We start from the raw sequence: 15888 nt of genomic DNA, 5'->3' as shown, positions 1-15888 counted from the left end.
TTGGTCCCTGAGATGAGGGGGTTGTCCTATCTGGTGAACCTTCACTGTACTGCCTCCAATGCAAGTATATTCCTTCTCAAATGCCGAGACCAAAACGGCACAGTGCTCCAGATGCAGACTCACCAAAACCCTGCACACAACTGTAGCAAGACTTCTTTATTCCTGTACTCCAATCCCTTTGCAATAAAGGTCAACATCATTTTCTTTCCTGATTGCGTGCTGCACCTGCATGCTAACCTTCTGCGTCCCTTGTTTGAACACACCCAAGTCTCTCCGAAAATCAACACTTACAAGTTTCTCACTTTTTAAAAAATATTCTGCTTTTTTATTCTTTCAGCTAAAGTGAATAACTTCACACTTCCCTACTTATAATCCATCTGCCACCTTGTTGCCTACTCACTTAACCTGTCTATATCTATTTGCAAACTCTGGGTCTTCCCCACAGCTTACTTTCCCCACCTAGCTTGGTATCATCAGCAAACTTAGATACATGATTCTGTCTCTTCATCTAAGTCATGAATATAGACTGTAAATACAGAGGTCCCAGCACTGATCCTTGCAGCACTCCACTAGTCACTGCCTGTCAACTTCAAAAAGTCCTGTTTATGCCCAACTGTTTTCTGTTAACCAATTCTCTATCCATGATAATATATTACCCCCAATTCCATGCACCCTTTTCTTGCTTATTAACCTTGTGTGGCACCTTATCAAATGCCTTTTGGAAATCCAGGTGTACATCTACTGGTTCCTTCACCTACCCTACTGGTTATATCCTCAAAAAAGTCTCAAATTTGTCTCAGTCACCTTATTGTGTTGAGGGAATTGACTCTGCTTCCAGCCTAAAGCACACCTTTTAAATCAAGAGCAAAAATTTATCTCTGAAAATTCCTTAATGTGTGTAGAGTTGTGGCACTTTGCTGACTAAATCCTATCCAACAGTTCCCTCTCTAGACCGTTAAGGTAGTCCTTATAACTGAAGCAACGTGAGTAGTGCAGTTGGGCTTCCCTAAAGCCATCCAATAAACAGGTGAATTACTTACAATAAAATACCACCCTCTCCAGCGTTTTACTTTGCAAGCCAGGCTTTCATAGACATGGCTATACAGGAACCTTGTTTAATTTGCTGAGTGGTATAAAAGGATAATGTTACCAAAGCTGAACATGTTATTTGATGTGCAGTGGGCACTACAGTAAGAACCCTTTCTTGCACACTGTTCTGTGGATCACCAGCTTGATGTGGAGGAGAGACTTGGATACCCCAACGTTCCGTCGAGCGATGCTGTTGGAAGCTCTTTGCTCCTGGTAGGGTCATCCATGGCGACAAGATCGGGGAGATGCCAGGCAAAGTTTGTTCCAAGGGTTCATGAACAATAGAACAAGCAAAGGAAGACTGTGCATCTCACCAGCTGCAAAGGCGCACAGCGGTCTGATGATCTCGGTCATTGTGGTTTGACATCCCCAAACTCTGACCAACCTGTCAAAATCGTGTGGACAATGATGGCACCCTAAGGTCGCCATATTAAACAAAGTCATGCACTGGCTTCTAACCAGGATCTAGCACAGTACAAGAAATTTTATGGTAGTTGTTATTTGGTGTACAGGATTTCAGTATTGCTGGAAAAAAGAAATGTCAAAGCTTTTCACCTTGTACTCATCAAGACACTTTGCAGAGGGGAATACCACTCGTGCTGCTACTAACAGGATGCTGCCATCAAGCCAAAAAGACGTTCTGCCTATCACACAAACAAGTAATGTGGTATGTAAATTACAGTGCCAGTGTGATGCTAGCTATGTAGGCCATATGCCCCAAAGACTGGCAGGTTGGATCAAACAGCATTGTCCCTTCTGCTGCTCACAACAAGCAAGGTACTGACCATATGCAACCAGCCCATGCTTGCAAAATTCAAAACAGCGCCCAACATTACATGTGATTCTGCGAATGGACATTTGCTAAATAATCCTCTATGTGCTAAGAATTACACTGACAACCAATTTAAGACTGTCAGTCAGTCTCGCAGCGTGGTGCATGTGTGTGTACCGGCAGCTACATTAATACAGAGGGCCCTGTTCTTTGCAGACAGGAAGAACATGTACACACATTGAGCCTGCTTCAACTAAACAAAATAAGTGACAGCCATTCGCTGACTCATTCCTCAGGACAATGCCTTGACCAATGAGGGTCAAGCTGCTGGTTTAAATTTCAAACAATGCGTGGCAGTTAACTGTCAGTCACCATCGTTGGTGCATTCTCCATGGCAATGCCACTTGCAAACCAATCAACACTCTCTACACATACAGTATAATTGTTGTTTTCCTCTTATATTGGTATTGAGAGTGCCTTGATGCATGCAAGATGAAAAGTTTCAACATGTCTCTTTTCCAACAGTACTCAAATTTTATGCTATTCTAAACTTGTGTGGTGACAATCAGAATTGTACATCTGATGATCCCAGTTCAACACTTGCAAATCTTTATAATCTAATATAAATATGTTGGTGTGATGCATATAGAGGAAAGTAATACAGCTTTTTAAAACTTCACAATGTAGGCCTGAGTATAGCCTTGCTAAGATTAAAAACATAGTAGGAACATATGTATAATTTATATCTATAAATTCCTGAAGATACTGCACATTATGAAGAGCCCTCATTACATTCCTAACTTTTTACTTTGCTATATCTGAATTCTCTTGCTTACACCCAGACACAATTATTTTATCTGGATCACTTTTTAAAAATACATTGCTGCAGTAAATTGCTAATGCAATGCCTGATTCTCAGCCTTCTGTCTCATCTAACTGGCAGTTTGTAAGGTCCCATATTTCAGCACCATTTCCAAGCTATGGCAATTATGTTTGGGTCTCATCCCCAAAATGAAAGACAGTGAATGAGAATTTATTTGTGCAGTGAGGTGCTACCATTTTGCAAATGCTGACTGATTTGCACACTGCAAAGGATGAGGAAAGGTTTGAAGTGAAGTTTTGATGTTGATGGTGACAAATGGATGAACTATGGCCCGTTTCTCAGAATTTCTGATACAAAAGCAAAATAACGCAGATACTGGAAATCTGAAGTGAAAATAAAATGCTGAAGCATTGCTAAAATACGGAACCTTAAACTGTCAGGTGGATTAGGCAAGATGTTAACAACTGCAGCTTTGCATCAGCATTTTCCTGCAGCAATGTATTTTTAAAAACTCATCTGGATAAAATAATTGTGTCTGAGCGCAAGCACGAGTAGATATAATGAAGTATAACAAGTTCTGGAAATCATCAGGTTCCTTCAATACAATGCGCAGTATCTTCAGGAATTCTTGGACATAAATCACATATTACAGCTCTACTGAAAGGAACGCTCTAACTTGAACAAGGCAATACACAGGCCTACACTTCTAATGTTTTCTAAAGCTGTATTACTCCCCTGTATATGCATCCTACTATCATTTATACTAGATTGGATAGGTTTGCAAATCTTATTTATTCAAATGAACTGGGGGTTAGCAGAAATATAACTGCAATTTCATTACCATACAAATATTGACTGGCATATAATTTATTGTACTGTGCTGGAGAGGCGCCTTATTGTTGTATCCAATGCAGACCAAACTACATTTTTGGCTCTGACACCCTTTTTCTTTATATCACTCAGCAGTTTGAACAAGGCTCCTGGTCAGTCATACTTACGGTGCTTAACTGCGCTTTAAATGTAACATGAAAAGACGGAGTGCCAGAGTTCAACTCAACCTGTTTATATACTCTCAGTTGAGGATTCTATCTGAACTATTATTACAAGCAGTACGTGATCTAAAAATAAAGCAATTTTGGAAGGAATGTGAAAGATGTGAATGAGAGGATCAGATGTTAAACCTGAAAAAAAAACTCAACACTTTTCTCTCTTTTGAGTATCCAATGCTTGCTAACACTCCCAGGTTGGTTATAATGACGTTTGGTGCACAGTAAAGCTCCCTAAAGGAAGCCACAAAATTTAAAGTTCGTTCCAACCTCCAACTGCCCCGGCCCACACCACCCCCCACCACCAATGACTGGAAAAAATGGAAATGCCACAATTATCCTGTTTAAGTCATATTGCGCACAATTTAAGATGTGTTGCAGATCAATGTTCACTAGGAAATATACTATACTCAAACTCATTTTATACAGGGTCCTGTGAGCCAAATTGGTTCTGGATGCAATGGGTTCAGGCTGTTCCAAAAGTACAGTCAGCATGCTAACCCACGCAACCTAATCCTTTCCTCAAATATAAATGGTGTTTTTGTCCCCTGGATACACTTGCTGCATGATATTCCACAAGACGACATGCTAGCAAGAGATTTCATACAGTGATGAATCCTACTTCTCAAATGTAGCAAAAGGCCATATACTTCGAGTAATTCTACTCATATTTCAAATAGTCTTCTGGCCAGATTAAATACCCAAAATCAATTTTATCTACTTCTCTTAAAGCTACACTGTTATTTTAAAAATATTTCTGCAGGAATAAATATTTTATATAAATCTACACAACTTTTTCATGGCCAATTCTTCAGTGAAGTAGATGTGCAGAACTGTGATTAAATAAAATTCATGGCAAAAAGCTCATTTCAAACTAAGGTATCTCAAGCTTAATCATCAGTGTTAAATAGAGGTGTACCATAACCTGCCTGCAAGTTCAAAAACAGAGAGATTTCAAAGGAGGGGGACATGTTTGCTGACCAAAGGTGCAGCCAATGGATCAGACAAGGTCCCCATAAATGCAGATTAGACTGCCACGAGGTCCATGCTGTCAAATATCGATACCAACACAATTTATATCTCTAATAGTCATGAATTTAAATTCTAGTCACTACAGTACTATCCTTTGCCAGCCATGTAAGTCTTGCAATTGCAAGTCTCATTGCCAATCTCTAAAGATATTGTTCCCTTCTAATGTAAGAATGTCATTTCCAATTACTCCATAAAATTGATATCTCATTCTAACACTTAACTCAGAGTTCCTCAAAGGATCTCCCCACCTTGAAACTGATCACCTCTGCCAATCTGTTAACGTGTATAATCTTAGTGGTCATTTTATTTTACATTCCATGTTCTTCAAATTGCATACAACCTCACCTTCTCTTGCAACGACTGAATCAGTACATCTTCACCTCCAAGCCCTTTGAAAGGAAAATGAAAACCTTGTTTTTCCAATTATTCAAAAAGATCTTTTATTTTTTTTGCAAGTCTAATATCTGCATATTTTAATGGTACTAGCTTCAAGTCTTAGAAACTTCAACACCCTTGATTGTCCCCGGAACCTCAATTACTGAAGCTCCATATCATCTACCCAATAAATCTGACAACTTCAAATTCTCCAAGGCCAAAATTGAAATAGTACATCCATTACCTGGAGTTATTGGACGTCTAAAGGAAATCTCCTCTCAACTTCAGTCTCCAATCTGTGTTGAATCTATTGTCTTTCTGTACAGGAGCGATACTCTTAACTTTCAACTTTCTCTGATCCCACTAGGCTTGAAAATATACCTGTACATAGGGACTTCCTCCTCATTTTATCCTTGCAGGCTCAGGGCTGAGTCCCTGTCAGCTCTGTTCAAGAACCTGTCACCTTGATTGGTCAAGACTTCTTAAAACCCAAGCTCGTCACCTAGACTCTTTCATCCCCACTTTACCACATTTTCATGTAGCTCTTTCCAATCTAAAAAATTTAACTATAGGCCTTGGCCATTCATGCTGGAACCTGGAACAGGAGGAAGAATCAGGAGGATGCAAGTAGCAAAATGCAAGTGCAAAATAAGTTTAAAACTACAAATGAACCACAAGCTTGGATTTATTGAAGTGTATGGTAGAATAGTGGTTAGGTTACGGGATAAGTAATCCAAAGGCCCAGTCTAATGCTCCAGAGACAGGAGTTCAAATGCCATTACTGTAGCTGGGGGAATTTAAATTCTATTGAATTAGTAAATCTGGAATAATCTCATTAACAACAATCTTGAAACTACCGACTGCTGTAAAAACCCATCTGGTTCACCCTATAGGGAAGGAAATCTGTTGTCCTTACCCAGTTTGGCCTACATGTGACTCCAGACCCTCAGCAACATGGTTGGCTCTTACCTGCCCTCAAAAATAACTGAACAAGCCTCTCAATTCAAGGGCAATGAGGGGTGGTCAATAAATGGTGACCTTGCCAGCGATGCCCATGCCCCATGAACAAATAAGAGTTTAGACGTATTTACCAAACATACCTATCCATCTTTTTAAAGGAAAAAAACTTTTGCGTTGTATTTCAGACAGCACAGAGGGAATTGTACTCCTTTGTGATTTAAGTTCAGGCCTACAGAGAAAGTTGAGTGCCCAAGTACAGCACAGTATAAAGTTCTAGGACAGCTTGAGAATTTCCTGCAATCAACCAAGTTGTTTTTATAGTCTTTAGTCCTGCTGTACAAACATTCAACCTGCAATCAAATGCCCAAGCAGCGGGTATCTGCATGGATAATTGCTGTGGAACTGAAACTGGCCAAAAAAACTCACCAGTCCCTTAACAATTAATGATGCAAAAAACAACCAGGCTCAGCACAGCAAGAGTAAAGTATGTACCAGTTATTAACGAGGGCGCTTGGTGATCTTGTCCTTTTGCCAAAAGGAATGAGTGGAAGCTAGGCATTTCTCCACAGAAAAGGGAAAAAAATAAGGCAAATATCAATGTACGTCATTATACAAGAAGCCAAGGAACATGCTTCCTCTCAACCCAAAATAAGGAGTTTAACAGTAATCTCCATTCTCGTATCCAACTGCCCATATCTCCTAAAATTTGAGCCACAAAATGTAAACCCAGAGATGTTCTGGGATATATGAGCACAAATTTCAGGATATTAGTGATTGTAAAAACTTGCATCATGGCTCCATGCCAATAAACAGTGTTGAAATGAGGGGAACTGTGGGCGTATTTCAAGGATGTAAATCTCACATTCACCAGCTATATGCAGGCTGCTTTTAGAATGAAATGCCCACTGGCCCACCTGAATATTTCAATATAAATACCCATCACTTGGAGAATTCTTAAAGAACAGCTTGATTAAAATTGCAAAAATGATTCAACACTTGAAATTTCATTTTTGGCACTTTCCCTGGGTCTCTTTTGCAAAGTGTTTAACAATCTGAGGAAATATAAACTCTGTATATATTTTGTTGAATCAGCAAACACATTAGCAGACAAAAATTCATTTGTAAAAGCCACACGACTGAATGGCTCGAGTAAATGCGCCGCTCTGTGTGCTGCCAAGTTATATAAACAAAGACAATTCTCATTTTGTTGCCTGGTCTGTTCTTTTCGCTGATCCCAGCCAGGAGCAATTGTGGTGGTCACTCTTGATGGTCACTCTTCTAGTGCTGTGTACCAACTCCATGGCACAGAGGTGGCTTTGATTGCTTTGCCCCATCAATACCAGTTTTCGGCTAAACCTTTAAAGCCAGACACTGGTTGCAGGATTCCACTTGGGGTAAAAAGGAAATAGGAATTATAATTTCTAGTTATATCAAAAGCACAGTCGCTCCTGACTGAAGCCATGCAGGCCACAGTTCAGAAAGGTGAAAATCCAGTAACTCAATATTTTAAGTAGGACATCATCGTACTGTTTTAGAAATCCTCCCAGACCACAATTTCCCTTATGACTTGTGCTACTTGAATAACATGGCCTGGTAGATCTTTGCAGGTCTATTAACCAAAGAAACTGATCATTTGTTAGCTGAGCTTTTTTGGTTATTTCATGAAACGTTAACAGGCATCATGCTCTGGAAGAGCTTGGCAATGCCCCAAAGGCACAATCAAATAAATGGATACTCAGTTAAGAGTGAAAATTCGCAAAGGAAGACTTTGGAGCAAGAGTATGCTATTCAGTCCTTTGAGCCTGCTCCGCTATTTAATAAAATCATGGCATATCAGGTTCTGTTCTTAACTCCACCATCCTGCTTGCCCATCATAACCCCCGAGTCCCTTGTCTATCAATTAATTTAATATAGCACCTGAAATGCAGACAAACATCCAAAGGCACTTGAGTGGTGCAAAGCGAAATGGAAATCTGGCCAACGATGTTAGGAGGGGTGATCAAAAGCTTGATTAGAGAGATGGATTTTAAAGGAGAAAGATGAAGAGAGTGAGGGAAGAATGTAAGGGATGTAAGCTATAGCAGTGTGGGGGCAGGGGGATGATGAAGGGGCAGGGGGAATCAAAGGAACTGAGAATTTGGGGGCGGTGGTTTGTTAGAGGTTACAGGGGTATTGAAGAGTGTGGCTGTGCAGGGATTTTAAATGCAAAGCTAAGGAATTTTAAATGAGGTCATGAAGGACTATGAGCCAATGCAAGTCAGTGAAGGGCAAGGCGGATTCTGTGCCGCTGAGCATGCGTAAATTGCAACTTGCAGACGGAGAACATTGGAAAAGTTAAGTCGGAAGCAACAACTGAATAAGAGCTTCAACACCAGAAGAGCTGACGTGGCCAATGTTAAAGATACTGAAATAAGTGGTCTTTGTAAAGAGGATTTGGGAGGATACTCAGCTGGGACTCAAATATGATGGCAGGACCATGAACTGGTTCAACCACAGATGGCCGAAGGACAAGGATGGAATCTATAGCAAGAGTAGAAAGTTGTGGCAGGTGAAGATGGCTTCAGCGTTCCCGATACTTAACTGGGGGAAACAAATCAATACATTGCAAAGGTGGTCATCTCATGCTTGCACTGCACAAATTCAAGCTGAGTCTGAAACTTTTTTCTACATTAAGTACCAGCAGAAAATACGTATTTTAACAGACTTGGTCACAAGAACTGATGAAAGATGAACTGAATCCAAAAGGCTGGAGCTTCAATCTCTACTGATTGCCCAAGATCAGCTGCAGTTCCAGCAGGCAGCATCCTCCAGGGTCTGTCAGTACTCTGAACCAGCTGATTTGGACTGACTTCCTCCAAAATAGCTAACACAGGTCCAACAGCACGACATTATGAATGTGTACACACGCACACACGTCCGTCTACAGTTCAGACAATGCTTCTGTTTTAAAAATGTAAGTTAAAAACATTAAATTTTTTAAAATGTATTTCATTTTAAATTTACATGACCAATTGCTAAATAACACAAGGAATATATAGTTTACAAATGATGATATTAAGTTTAATTTATATTATAAATGACTTCAGTAAATTTCAAAGTGTTCTTTAGCCTACTTGTATCATTTCATGTTGCTGTACTTCAAACTATCATTGTTACGAATACAAAAACAGAATTACCTGGAAAAACTCAGCAGGTCCGGCAGCATCGGCGGAGAAGAAAAGAGTTGACGTTTCGAGTCCTCATGACCCTTCAGGATTCACCCCCACTGTTACGAATATATGTATACGAGCATATAAATTAGGAATAGGCCACTCAGCCCCTCGAGCCTGCTTTGCCATTCAATAAGATCATGCCCCAGCAAAACTGGAGTCAATGGGAATCAGTGGGAAAACTCTCTGCTGGGCTCCCCATCTCTATCCTCCATGAACTTCAGGTCATGCAAAACTCTTGTTTGTATTCTAATCTGCACCGTCCTACTCACCGATGTGCTCACTGACTTACATTGGCCCCTAGTCTCAAATTCTCCACATCCTTACTATCAAAATACTCATACTCGTCTTTAAATCCTCTCATGGGCTCACCCTGCCCTCTCTTCGCAATATTCTTCCGCCCTGCAACCCTGAGAACTCTTTCTCAACTCACCTCTGACCACCAGTGGTGGCCATACGTTCAGCCATCTCTTCCCTAAGGGCTGGACTTCCCTTCTTCAGCCACTCTGCAACTCCACCCGACCAAGCTGTTAGCTGCTCCTCCAAATGTCACCTTTTTGGCTTGGTGTCAATTTTTGTCTGAATTTTGTCAATTTCTGTGAACTGCCTTGTTAAGTTTTTCTATGTTAAAAGCACCAAACAAAGGCAACGTTTGTTGTCAACATTTCCTAGTGGTAGAGTTCATCACATTGGCAACTAGGGCAGATCGCAAAAGTTCGAAAGAACTTGGACGCTTTGTTAGAAAGATTAGCACATTCAGAATCTGGCATTGTTTTATAAACTAGATCTAGTTTCAGCACCCAAGTGAATTTCTTCTGCCAGAAAAATGGGATAAAGATCTTCCCCAAACTAAGTGCAAAGTGCAAAATAGTTCAGGCAAACAAATCCATTAACAAATATGCATTTGGATTTAATTTAAATAACTTAAAATGGTCATTTCAAAATTAAGGAATTTCCACATGTGCTATCTCTAGCGTTTCAGCAAATATAATGGCAAAGTTTCTTACAAATTTTCATTATGGGTTGCTCTCCAGTTCTCGAATTAAGCAGTGCCCTTACTTTTACTAACGGATTCTGTTTGCTAACCAAGCCATGTAAAGCACAAGAGCTGTTCGATCCAGACAGGTTGATTAATACAGCAATGATCAAGAATCATGCTAAGAAAGTTATAATTGATTGTAATTATCTAGTATTTCCTACGTGAAGTATTCCTGATCTGGTTTTGTTGTGACAGTCCCTGTAAGCAAATAAGCTGCAAATATTAAACGTATCATCCCACCTGAAGAAAAAAGACATTTGGGAGAAGTCAGACGGCACCCAGAGGATGATGGAACTGTGATGCTATCCAGCTCAAAAGCCTGCAGCTGAAGCTTTCAATAATTATTCAATGCCGCAAAACTTCCCAGTCTTTTGAACACGCTAACAAGCAGCTCTAAGTTCCGAATTGATCTTGGTGATGAGACCAGCTGAACACAGATGCTCACCAATAGTCTACAACATGAGTTGGTCCTCAGACCAGCCTTTCTGACATCTATATGGTTTATATGCCTGCATCAAGTCCCAGAAATTTGACATAGCACTGCTGACACAGACATCAATGCTAGAGGAAGCACTAAGACGCTAACCAGCAATCTGGGCCTTCTGAATGCTACTTCACCCCAGTCCAGAGATGATCAAATATGTTGGCATTCCATCTGAATGATGACTTCGCCAGGAAAGAGCTCAACATTTCCTTCTGCAGAAACTGGCTTACCCAACATCCCAGCGAAAAATACCAAGGTGTCATCCGCCTCATTTCATAAACACTTACCAAAAAGTAAAAACCACTGTGAACCTGGTCCAGAAACTCACAAACATCGCAGGGGAGCACAGCCAGGACACAACACCCACAACAGTAGCCCTAGACATTTTCCTGCAGATTAATATTGTGCCTCATGACATTGCAGCTGCTACACACAAGATTGTGGGCCTGCAGCTAAATGTGACCAACAGGACAGGATCGTGGATGTTTAGGGCCACTGAGTGGCTCCCTGTGCCATCCCACATTATGCTGCCTGCCACTTGCCGCAATGCCAGCATGCACCAGGAGATGAAGAAAGTCATGAGTAACACTGATCTTCTCATTCACAAAGGCTTGAAAAACCCACCAACACAGCATTTAAAATCACAGCAGCCATTTCTGACAACAACCCACTATCCAGGTGGGCAGATATAAAGAGGTTCCTGGATACAACTGTGCTTGCAAAGAGTGGACAGCTAGTGGCAAATCCACACAGGGCACCTTTGAACTGAACGGGTTCATAGCCAGATCTCCAGTTGCATCAGGAATGCTGTTCCCAACTAGAATAGGCAAGGGGAATGCAGGAACTTAGAAAGGACAATCAAAGAAAATTGCCAGACAACAGGGTAAGGATGGGGAAGTTTGAGTGGCTGATTTGCTCTTGGAGAGCATGAACAGGACAGACAGAATGGCCTCCTCCTGTGCTATAACTAATCTATGATTCAAATAAGTTGTACTGTGGTGCTTATAGTTGATGATGCTTCAGTATATAAACAATAAGATGCCTTCCAAATTCTCTTGTACATTATTGTGGCAAACATTGGTTTAATAAGCTTAATGTCAAGGATGGAACATTAAACTTCTGCAGAACTAAAAACTAATAACAGAATGTGAACCGGAATAAAAGCGGAATCGCTGGAAACAGGCTGCCTGAACAAAGGTCTTGATAGAGTAACTAAAGAGAAACTGCTTCTGATGCAGAAAGGTCAGTTACCAGAGGGCATAGACTGGCAAGATACAAGACTTTCTTTTGAAAAGCTCAGCAAGTTGTCATCTTAGATACAATTCCTGAAAAGGTAGTGGAAGCAGATTCAATATTAACATTCCAAAAAGAATAGGTTACGAACATACAAATTAGGAGTAAGCCATCCGGCCCTTCGTGAGTGCTCTGCCTTTCAATAAGATCATGGCTGATCTGATTGTAACCTCAACACCACATTCTGCCTACCCCAGATAACCTTTCAGCTCCTTGCTTATCAAGAATCTATCTAGCTCAACATTCAAGATATTCAAAGACTCTGCTTCCACTGCCTTTTGAGGAAGTGTTCCAAAGACTCTCAACCCTCAGAAAAAACTTCTTCTCAGCTGTCTTAAATAGGTGACCCCTTACTTTTAAACAATGACCCCTACTTCTAGATTCCCCCACAAGAGGAAACATCCTTTCCACATCCACCCTGTCAAGACCCCTAAGGATCTTGTGTTTCAATCAGCGGATACAAGCCGAGTCTGTTCAAGCTTTCCTCATAAGACAACCTGCCCATTCCTGGTATTGGTTTAGTAAAGCTTCTCTTAACTGCTTCCAACACATTTACATCTTTCCTTAAAAAAAAAGACCAATAGTGTACACAGTAATCCAGATGTGGTCTCACCAATGCCCTGTACAACTGATAAAAGCAAAAAACTGCGGATGCTGGAAATCCAAAACAAAAATACCTGGAAAAACTCAGCAGGTCTGACAGCATCTGCGGAGAGGAACACAGTTAACGTTTCGAGTCCGTATGACTCTTCAACAGAACTAAGGAAAAATAGAAAAGAGCTGAATTATAAGCTGGTTTAATGGGGGGGTGGGGCAGGTAGAGCTGGATAGAGGGCCAGTGATAAGTGGAGATAGCCAAAAGATGTCATAGACAAAAGGACAAAGAGGTGTTGAAGGTGGTGATATTATCTAAGAAACGTGATAATAGGTGGCATTAAGGGTAGAAAGCAGGACGAGCAAGGTACAGATAGCCCTAGTGGGGGTGGGGTGGGGGGAAGGGATCGAAATAGGCTAAAAGGTAGAGATAAAACAGTGGATGAAAATACATTTAAAAATAATGGAAATAGGTGGGAAAAGAAAAATATATATAAATTATTGGAGAAAAAGGGGGGATGGGAAAGGGGGTGGGGATGGAGGAGAGAGTTCATGATCTAAAATTGTTGAACTCAGTATTCAGTCCGGAAGGCTGTAAAGTGCCTAGTCGGAAGACGAGGTGCTGTTCCTCCAGTTTGCGTTGAGCTTCACTGGAACAATGCAGCAGGCCAAGGACAGACATGCGGGCATGAGAGCAGGGTACAGTGTTGAAATGGCAAGCGACAGGGAGGTCTGGGTCATGCTTGTGGACAGACCGAAGGTGTTCTTCAAAGCAGTCACCCAGTCTGCATTTGGTCTCTCCAATGTAAAGGAAACCGCATTGGGAGCAGCGAATGGAGTAGACTAAATTGAGGGAAGTGCAAGTGAAATGCTGTTTCACTTGAAAGGAGTGTTTGGGCCCTTGGACAGTGAGGAGAGGGGAAGCAAAGGGGCAGGTGTTGCATCTTCTGCAGTTGCATGGGAAGGTGCCGTGGGAGGGGGTTGAGGTATAGGGGGTGATGGAGGAGTGGACCAGGATGTCCCGGAGGGAACGATCCCTACGGAATGCCACCAGGGAGGTGAAGGGAAGATGCGTTTGGTGGTGGCATCATGCTGGAGTTGGCGGAAATGGCGGAGGATGATCCTTTGAATGCGGAGGCTGGTGGGGTGATAAGTGAGGACAAGGGGCACCCTATCATGTTTCTGGGAGGGAGGAGAAGGTGTGAGGGCGGATGCGTGGGAGATGGGCCGGACACTGTTGAGGGCCCTGTCAACCACTGTGGGTGGAAAACCTCGGTTAAGGAAGAAGGAGGACATGTCAGAGGAACTGTTTTTGAAAGTGGCATCATCAGAACAGATGCTACGGAGGCGAAGGAACTGAGAGAATGGGATGGCGTCCTTACAGGAAGCGGGGTGTAAGGTGCTGTAGTTGAGGTAGCGTTGGGAGTCGGTAGGCTTGTAATGGATATTGGTGGACAGTCTATCACCAGAAATTGAGACAGAGAGGTCAAGAAAGGGAAGGGAAGTGTCAGAGATGGACCATGTGAAAATGATGGAGGGGTGGAAATTGGAAGCAAAATTAATAAATTTTTCCAGGTCCAGACGAGAGCATGAAGCAGCACCGAAGTAATCATCGACGTACCGGAGAAAGAGTTGTGAGAGTGGGCCGGAGTAGGACTGGAACAAGGAATGTTCCACATACCCCATAAAGAGACAGGCATAGCTGGGGCCCATGCAGGTACCCATAGCCACACTTTTTATTTGGAGGAAGTGAGATGAGTCCAAGGAGAAATTGTTCGGTGAGAGAACAAGTTCAGCCAGACGGAGGAGAGTAGTGGTGAATGGGGATTGTTCGGGCCTCTGTTCGAGGAAGAAGTGGGGAGCCATCAGACCATCCCGGTGGGGTAGGGAGGTGTAGAGGAATTGGACGTCCATGGTGAAGAGGAGGCGGTTGGGGCCAGGGAACTGGAAATTGTTGATATGATGTAGGGTGTCAGAGGAATCACAGATGTAAGTGGGAAGGGACTGGACAAGGGGAGAGAGAATGGAGTCAAGATAGCAAGAAATGAGTTCTTTTTTCCATAGTTCTGTTGAAGAGTCATACAGACTCAAAACGTTAACTGTGTTCCTCTCTGCAGATGCTGTGAGACCTACTGAGTTTTTCCAGGTATTTTTATTTGTGCCCTTTACAACTGAAGTATAACCTCTGTACTTTTGTATTCAATTCCCCTCGCAATAAACACTGACATTCTATTAGCTTTCCTAATTACTTGCTGTACCTGCATACTAACCTTTTGAGATTCATGCACTAGGACATACAGATCCCTCTGAATCTGAGCTCTGCAATCTCTCACCTTTTAGATATTATGCTTTGCTTTTATTCTTCCTGTCAATATGGACAATTTCACATTTGCCCATATTATACTCCATTCACCAGATCTTAGCCCACTCACTTAACCTTTCTATAACCCTCTGCAGCCTCATGTCCTCTTCCCACAATTTAGTTCCTACCTTTGTGTCATCAGCAAATTTAGCAACCATACCTTCTGTCCCTTCATCCAAGTCATTGATATAAATTGCAACAAGTTGAGGTCCCAGCACTGATCCCTGTGGCACACCATTACTTCTGGCCAACCAGGAAATGACCCATTTGAGTCTATTCTCTGTTTCCTGTTAGCTAACCAATCTTCTATCCATGCCAATGTGTCACCCCCTACACCGTGAGCTTTTATTTTCCATAATAACCTTTGACATGATTGATTGGATAGCTCGACCAAGGAATGAGCATGAATGTGCTCCCTTCTGTCCTGTGCCATTCTATAACATCAGCCCTAGAGTAAATGGTTGTAATTGAGGTGAAAAAAAAAACAGCAAGCTTTCACTAAAACAAATTGGGGCATTTTTAATCTAGTTCGGGCATTGAAGCTTACACAATTGAAATGGTCGCTAACATTTCCATGCACATTTCATTTTTTTAAAAAAGAATTTGATGTGCTCAAACGTGAAATCCAATAAGCATGACAAGTTCAGTAAAATTTGTGGATGTGAAATAATGAAGCCTTTCTCCTCCTAAAAACTTCAGGAATGTGATGCAGGTTAGTTATTACTCTGCACTATAACCAATTTGTTTACAATAATATTCATTTGAGTCTACAGTTTATGCACCAGCCTGAACATATTGGCAAATCCACAT

General features: G+C 41.6%; 1 protein-coding gene across 3 annotated transcripts in view; it reads right to left on the bottom strand.

Annotated features, from left to right (window-relative positions):
• LOC121279035 (septin-7) overlaps positions 1–15888 on the bottom strand; it is a 152723-nt gene that overhangs the window by 100031 nt on the left and 36804 nt on the right. The window contains exon 2 of one of the 3 annotated variants that reach the window (XM_041189803.1): positions 5108–5151. The exons of the other annotated variants lie outside the window; for them this stretch is intronic. The gene's annotated coding sequence lies outside the window, so the exon portion shown is untranslated. The remainder of the gene's footprint in view (positions 1–5107; positions 5152–15888) is intronic. 3 annotated transcript variants of the gene reach the window in all.

The sequence above is a fragment of the Carcharodon carcharias genome, chromosome 6 (assembly GCF_017639515.1).
Source record: "Carcharodon carcharias isolate sCarCar2 chromosome 6, sCarCar2.pri, whole genome shotgun sequence".
NCBI classification, from domain to species: Eukaryota; Metazoa; Chordata; class Chondrichthyes; order Lamniformes; family Lamnidae; genus Carcharodon; species Carcharodon carcharias.
This window is presented reverse-complemented; position numbering and strand designations above follow the sequence as displayed.